Source organism: Acyrthosiphon pisum, chromosome X (genome assembly GCF_005508785.2).
Source record: "Acyrthosiphon pisum isolate AL4f chromosome X, pea_aphid_22Mar2018_4r6ur, whole genome shotgun sequence".
Taxonomy (NCBI): Eukaryota; Metazoa; Arthropoda; class Insecta; order Hemiptera; family Aphididae; genus Acyrthosiphon; species Acyrthosiphon pisum.
In genome coordinates this window covers 30,752,122-30,759,502 of record NC_042493.1, presented here as the reverse complement: position 1 = coordinate 30,759,502, position 7,381 = coordinate 30,752,122, and the positions used below count along the sequence as shown (strand labels likewise).

Below are 7,381 nucleotides of genomic sequence, written 5' to 3'. Positions count from 1 at the left end.
ATTGTTTAATAATTTCAAACCCACTTGCGAAAAACATCGGCTAGATTTCAATATACGAACAGTAGGTATTTCTAAGTTGTTTTTTTGTCGTGTATTATAGTGTCTAGGTTTGAACTCTATTAAATTAAATTTGTATGTATAATATAGGGCATTTCTGTAAAATAATTGTTGCGTCGTAAGAACTTTAAATTCAGTAAATAGATCTTTGGTGGGATATGTTTTTCGTTTACTCAAAATTATTTTAATTATGCTTTTTTGGGCTCTGAATATTTTATTGCTTCCTATAATACATAATCCACCCCAGGCGGTTATTCCGTATTGTATAATAGATTGTGTCATAGCAAAGTATATTAAACGTAGAGTCTGGTTATTTAGGTATTTTCTTGCGTTAATGAATAGGTAGTGGATTTTCCGTAGTTTCATTATTGTGCTATTTATGTGTGTATCCCATTTTAGGTGTTGGTCAAAAATAATACCTAAATATTTAATAGTTTCCGTTTTATTTATAACATTACACGAACAGTTATTAGATTTACAATCTATATCATGGATTTTAATTGTATTTGAATGAGGTTGGGTTCTTTTGTCTAGAGTGAAATTAATGTAGTTTGATTTAGTGTAATTTATTCTTAAATTATGTTTAAGAAACCATGCATTTATCAAGTGGAGGTCCGTTTCTGCTTTTAGACGAACTTCGTCCCACTTGTCCCCAGATATAAGGATGGCTGTATCGTCTGCATAAGAAAATAGTTTACCGTGAATATTTAAATGATTTAGCGAAGAGACATAAAAAGAATAAAGAAATATAAAGAATAGGTGATAATACTGTCCCTTGAGGAACTCCCGTTGTGATTGTAATTTCGTCACTAAGTGTGTTATTAATTCTTACTTGTTGTTTTCTGTTGTCTAAGTAAGATTCTAATAATTTTAGTGGTTTATTAACTATACCTATTGATTGAAGTATGAGTATCAACGATTTATGAAAAATGCTGTCAAAAGCTTTACTGAGGTCCAGGAAAATTCCTAATGTTTTTTTATTATTGTTTAAGTTATTGTATATATCCATGGTAAGCCGTGCTAATGCACCTTCTGTTCCTAGGTTTTTCCTAAATCCGTATTGTGATTTAGGTAAGATATTATTTTCTTCTAAGTAATCTAAAAGCCTTGTTTTTATGGCCCGCTCAAAAATTTTTGAAAAAATATTTAGTAAGCTAATTGGTCTGTAATTATTTATTAATTTTTATTACCGTTTTTATGAATTGGAGTTACTGTGGCACTTTTAAAAGAATCTGGTATGATACCTTCCAATAGTATTTTATTGAAAATATGAGCTAAGATATCTGATATTGATTCTTTAATATGTTTAACTACGTTAATTGTTATTCCATCTTTGCCGGGGGCCGAGTCGCCTTTCATATTTGAGATAATATTATTTACTTCCAATGCCGTTATTTTTCTTAAATACAAGGATTGATTCGAGTTAAGTTTGTCTGTTGATGAATTTGATTGGAAAAAATGTTTTTTTGTAGTATTATTTTGGCTACCCATTGTACTATACTATTACAACAGTATATCATTTTTGATATTTTACATTAAAAACAATGTATTCACAATGTTTCGGGCGAATGGTGGCGCTACCTGCACTTGATATTTGTACTAACAAACTACCGAGAAATGTTGCGACCGGAATAATATTATGTACAAGACGTGGTGTCCCCTTATCTTCTCTACATCGTGCTAGAATCACGGTTTAAGATATCTTAAACCGTGGCTGGAATACCTATATAATATAAGTAGAGTTGTCAAGATGATGATACCTACGGAACGCGAGTCCGACTGGCCGGTTTTTTACCCTGTTTTTTATTTTTCTACCGATGAGTTACTGGTATATTATTTTACCACTTTATGCAACGGGAAATATAATTTCATACGAGTGGTAAGCTTGTACGCAAAAGTTGTTATTGTTATCTTGTTATCGGTAATCGCGTAAACATATCAAAGTAGTAAATTATTATACCACAGCGCACTTATTTTTATTATTACTCTAATTTTACCATACGCAAAAAATGTTTTTTTTTCAAAATTAATAAAATATACATGTATGTGAGTCTAGAAACAAAATTTGGCACACAAAGCAAAAGCGCCTTATGCCCTATAAAGGGTTTAAAAGACATAAAAATATATTTATTATAATACATAATATATATACTCATTGAACAAGCTGCGATGAAGGAAGTCCAAATATTTATGCCCGAGTCAGAAAACGAAGAAACAGTAAGACGTGGCAGAATATTATAACTATCCAAACCCCAATATGATGCATTAGGTAATAATGTTGGCAACCTATGATGTCTATTTCAATATCATAAAATATTTTTAATTCATAGGTAGTGATTCTTGTAAAGAAATGGATCTTATAGTGTGTATATCAACACTACAAATGAGAAAAAGAAAATTTCAGAAGTATACAGAAGTACCTACCTAGCAATATAATAGTAAATTTTAAATTATTTTTTCATGTGGCTTATCTTATTTTAAGAATTTTAAAATAAGTGATTTCTATACCTAAAATTGTATAGACATTTAATTTTATTATTGCTTATATTTTTAATAAATTAGGTTTAACCGCAGAATCAACATCACATTTTGTCGACAATTGTGACCAAGGTAATATTATATTATTATACTAGTTAGTAGTTGCCTTTATACATTGCCTACATTATATTCTTTATTTTTTTATATTTATATTATTTTTAATTTTTTCCTAATATAGAAGCTTGTTAACCTTAAACGAATACGAAAATGCAAATATTTTACATAATGAGCAAGGCAATAATGCAAATTATACTTGACTGATTGAATTACTTAAAATATACATGTACACTATTTTTTTAATTATAAATTAATATCTGTAACTTGTATTTGTATAGTTAATAGCTACCTATAATGTTTATACTAATTTATGTTTTTTTTTAAAATTATTTTTTACTTATTTCAGATACAAGATCTGATGCATTACAATCAATCAGGCGTAATTTAAATTCAAATTTATCAAATTATCAAGGTAAACATTGAAATAAATAAACCTATAAAATTTGTATTTTTAATAATAATAATAACTTTTATTTTTCAGAATCTAGTAATCATAGTAATGGTGTACTCACTTAAACAGAATTTTGAATTCAACAAATATGTTCTTGAATAGATTGAATAAAATGTTAGATGTGCTTTTAGAACATATAAAACATTCTCTCAGCGCACAATACAATATGTTCCATTAGATGATTCTGTTTTAAATATATTTTTATTAAAAAATATTGCAGTCATAAGAGATATTGAGAAAAACTTACAAAACGATGAATATAAACTCAAAATAGTAAGAATAGTAAAATTTAATTAAAATTTTTTTCTATATATAAATATCTTGATTTATTTAGACTCATATTATACATTCAGTTTGTGGAATAAGTTGAAAAAACTTTATCAAAAGAGTACTTTCAAGATTATTTATAAATAAAATGTCTTCTGTATGTTCTTGGACAGGGTTCAGGAATAATTTTTGTTTAGATAAATCTTCAAATTATAAACATAGCAAAACGTAATTATTTATTGTTTTCATCTATTTAATGCATTACCCACTTGCAATAACATGATATTATTATAATTTTAGAAATTGCTGATGATAATTATAAAATGGATGACAGCAGTTTTGAGTGTCACATTAAAGATTGATTCAGTCATGGAAGCCAACGTTTGGCATGCGAAGAAAGCAGAAAATAGTGAAATATGATTTCACTGACATATGTTGTAAAGTAAGATTAGGTAAGCTTATAAACTATATATATAATATGGCTAGGTATGGTTCTAGTGGTGTAACTTGGATTAAATAATAAATTATAGACTGATACTCTAGAAAATTGTATTTCATAACATAGTAGAGGCTCTACCCTTTCCCCAATTGTATTCTGCACTGATATGGTTAAAAATTTTAACATATTATCTTGGATCTTATTGTAAAATAATGACACACCTCAACCCAGCCAATCATCAAATGTATCAGAGGGACGCCTTCAGTTCAATTCCGTTGGGCCATTTTAGTCTTGAGAATACTGCTTTTAACAATTATGAAAATTTATAAAATTTATTAGCAAAAACAGAACATCTCACAACTTACAAGTATCTAACCACCCGCTCCCCCCTAGTGGACGCAACTGATATCGGTCAGTATATAGATTTTAATATTTTGTTAAAATTATTTACAAAATTAAACTAGCCCACAATTAAATTTTTAACTAATCATTCACCTAATAATGGTCATTGAACCTTTTTTCAAAAATAAATTTAATATGGACTTAAAACAGTTAAAATTATTAACAAAAAAAGTATATTCATCTACCTACAAATCTAACATTGAAAATTATTGCCCAATCTCACAAATATCAAATATTGCCAAATATTTTGAAAAGATTATTAAAAAAGAATTAGTTCATTACCTTGAAACTAATTATCTCCTATCATGTACCCATTTCGGTGTTAGACCTGGTAAAAGTACTAAACAAGCAATTGTAATAGTATCAAGCTAAATTTATAATTCTTTTTCCAAAATAAAAAAAAATGTGCAAGTGTTTACTTGGATCTAGCAAAAGCATTTGATAATATAGATCATACAATATTACTACAAAATGTTAACATACTTGGTATCAATAGAACAGCTCAGAATTTATTAAGTTCATACTTAAAAAATAGAAAACAACACGTTAGAATAAACAATGAATTAAGCGAAGAAACTTCAATAATATGTGGTGTACCTCAAGGGATAACTCTATCGTCTACACTGTTTAATATACATATAAACCAAATTAATTACTTGAATACACACAGAAAACTAGTTTGCTATGCAGTTGATATAGTAATTTTTGTTGAAGGCCAATCCTGGAATGAAATAGTATTTGCAAAAGAAAATGGCTTTGTGAAAATAATTTATTTTTAAACTTAGAAAAAACTTACATATTACCACATTATATAGTTAATTCGAATCAACCAAATAAAACAAATCTATGTATGCACGAGAATGACTGTTTAAATCAAAATATATATACATGCCAAACTTTTGTAAAAATAGTTTGAAACTGTAAATATTTAGGTATAGAAATGTGCCATAATTGTATAACCACATAAAATGTTTAACAAATAAATTAAGAAACTTATATATGCATTTAAAAATTTAACAGATATTATCTTAGAACTTAAGACAGTTAGAGTAGGGTATCAAGCATTAATATAATCCTTAATTAGTAATGGTATTTCTATATGGGGAGGTATGTATGATACAACTATAAATCCATTAAAAAAAAATACTAAATAAAATACTAAAAATTATTTAAAAAAAAAAGGTTTTGGCGTACCTAAAGTTACCTAATGTTAGATCATTATTGAAAAAGCCTAAATCTAAATCACATATCATTCTAATGGAAAATGGCTCTTATATAATATATATATTGAATACGAAAACGATTATATTGAATGAACGATTAAACCCATTCTGTACGTTCTGTACATTCTTCACATATTTTGAAAGTATATTAAAAGTTTTAAATGGGTCCATATTGATGAATTATCTATTTCTGATAGCTCGAAATTTAGTTTCTGGCCTATTTTAGTTTAAATGTTCCTGAAATTAATAAAATTGTACTACCGTTAGGAATTTTTCATGGAAGGAGTTAGAACCTGATTCGGTATATTCTTTTTTTGATCCATTTATTAGCAAAATAAAATAAACGTAATTTTTTTAAATTGGAATTAAAATAAATCAAAAACCTTTAGAGTTTTCCATTTCTCAAGTTGTATGTGACACGCCAGCCAAAGCTTTCGTGTTAAATGTAAAATACTTCAACGCATATCTTAATTGCAACTCATGCCTAGAAGAAGGGTAATTTATAAACAAAAGAATGTATTTTTTGGGTATTGATACTCAATTAAGATCTGTTGAATCGTTTCGCTCAAAAAGTGATTAATCTCATCACAAAGGCCCTTGTCCAATAGAAATATTGCCCATCGACATGACTTCAGTTTTTGTTTTAGATTAGGTATATGCATAATATTTAATGATGCGATTATTACATTTTTGGAAAATGGCCAAAAACCTGTATGGTTTAAATAATTACTGATCTTGAACATCAAATTTAACTGAACAAGTAAATCTTCAACCACATTTTCCGTCGGAGTTCAGTAGATTGCCCAGATCATTAGATGAATTAGAATTTTGGAAGGCGACTGAAATTGAAATCACGATACACATAATATACAGTGTAGTCCCTCTATGTTACATTTATAATATTATTTATTTTGAATTTAATAAATATATTGGTAGTTAATATTAATTATATTATGTTAAATTGGTAAAAAATATAGCACTAGGTATACATTATGTATTTTCTGTATAAATTATTCTGAATTAATTTTAATTTTATAGACTGATTCAACCTTGAAGGAGTTTTAGAGACAGCAGGGACATGCCCAGAAATTTATTTTATTCCAACAAAAAATTGTTTCATTATTTTCATATTTAAATAAGAATTTTTCATTGATATTCATATTAACCCAAATCATTTAAAAATTATACCTATATGCTTCCATTAAGAACGAAAATGCTAGTCTCCAAGCTATCATCCTATCACTATATTTATGTTTTCAATATAATTGTACCACTTACCAGTCACATGTACATTGACATAATGTATTCACTGGAGCTTCATATATAATATTGAGGAAATCGATAATTCATGACCCAGCCGCACAGGTATAACAATTGTTTGCTAAGTACATTTTTTACAGTGTCATTATATAATAATATTATATTATAATAGTTATATTGTACTCAACAAGGTTAGCATAAAATTAGAGATGTGAGTTTGTATTATACAGTGGTATAATACTGTATTATACGTGGTATTATACACATGGTATAAAATAATTTTATACAAACGGTATAGAAAAAAAAAATAATGTGTTATTTTTAGTTATTACCACGATTAAAGATAAAAACTATTATCATTTATTATTGTTATTATTATTAATAAGTATACTGTATACCTGTATACTGCAATCAACTTATTGGCTTAATGCCATTTTATATATATACAATTTTAGTAACTCAAATATTAATTTTTAAGTAGTACACTAGTATAGTAGTACCTATAGAATGGATCTCTAATAAAATACAATATTAGTATTAATATAAAAATTAAAAATATAAAATATAATTGTAATCATGTTTATTTAGCATTCAGGTGTTAAAAATTACTTAAATCAATTTATTGTACTATTATATTATTGTACAATTAGGTACAATGAAATAGTATATAACTATATGGGTATTAAG

At 26.9% G+C, this 7,381-nt stretch overlaps 1 long non-coding RNA gene across 1 annotated transcript in view; it reads left to right on the top strand.

Annotated features, from left to right (window-relative positions):
* The first annotated feature begins 576 nt into the window (after positions 1-576).
* Positions 577-7,381, top strand: part of LOC115033263 — a 13,383-nt gene continuing 6,578 nt past the window's right edge. The window contains exons 1-7 of the long non-coding RNA XR_003838619.1: positions 577-2,326; positions 2,388-2,495; positions 2,620-2,667; positions 2,999-3,064; positions 3,134-3,376; positions 3,438-3,598; positions 3,671-3,822. This is a non-coding gene — a long non-coding RNA (uncharacterized LOC115033263). The remainder of the gene's footprint in view (positions 2,327-2,387; positions 2,496-2,619; positions 2,668-2,998; positions 3,065-3,133; positions 3,377-3,437; positions 3,599-3,670; positions 3,823-7,381) is intronic.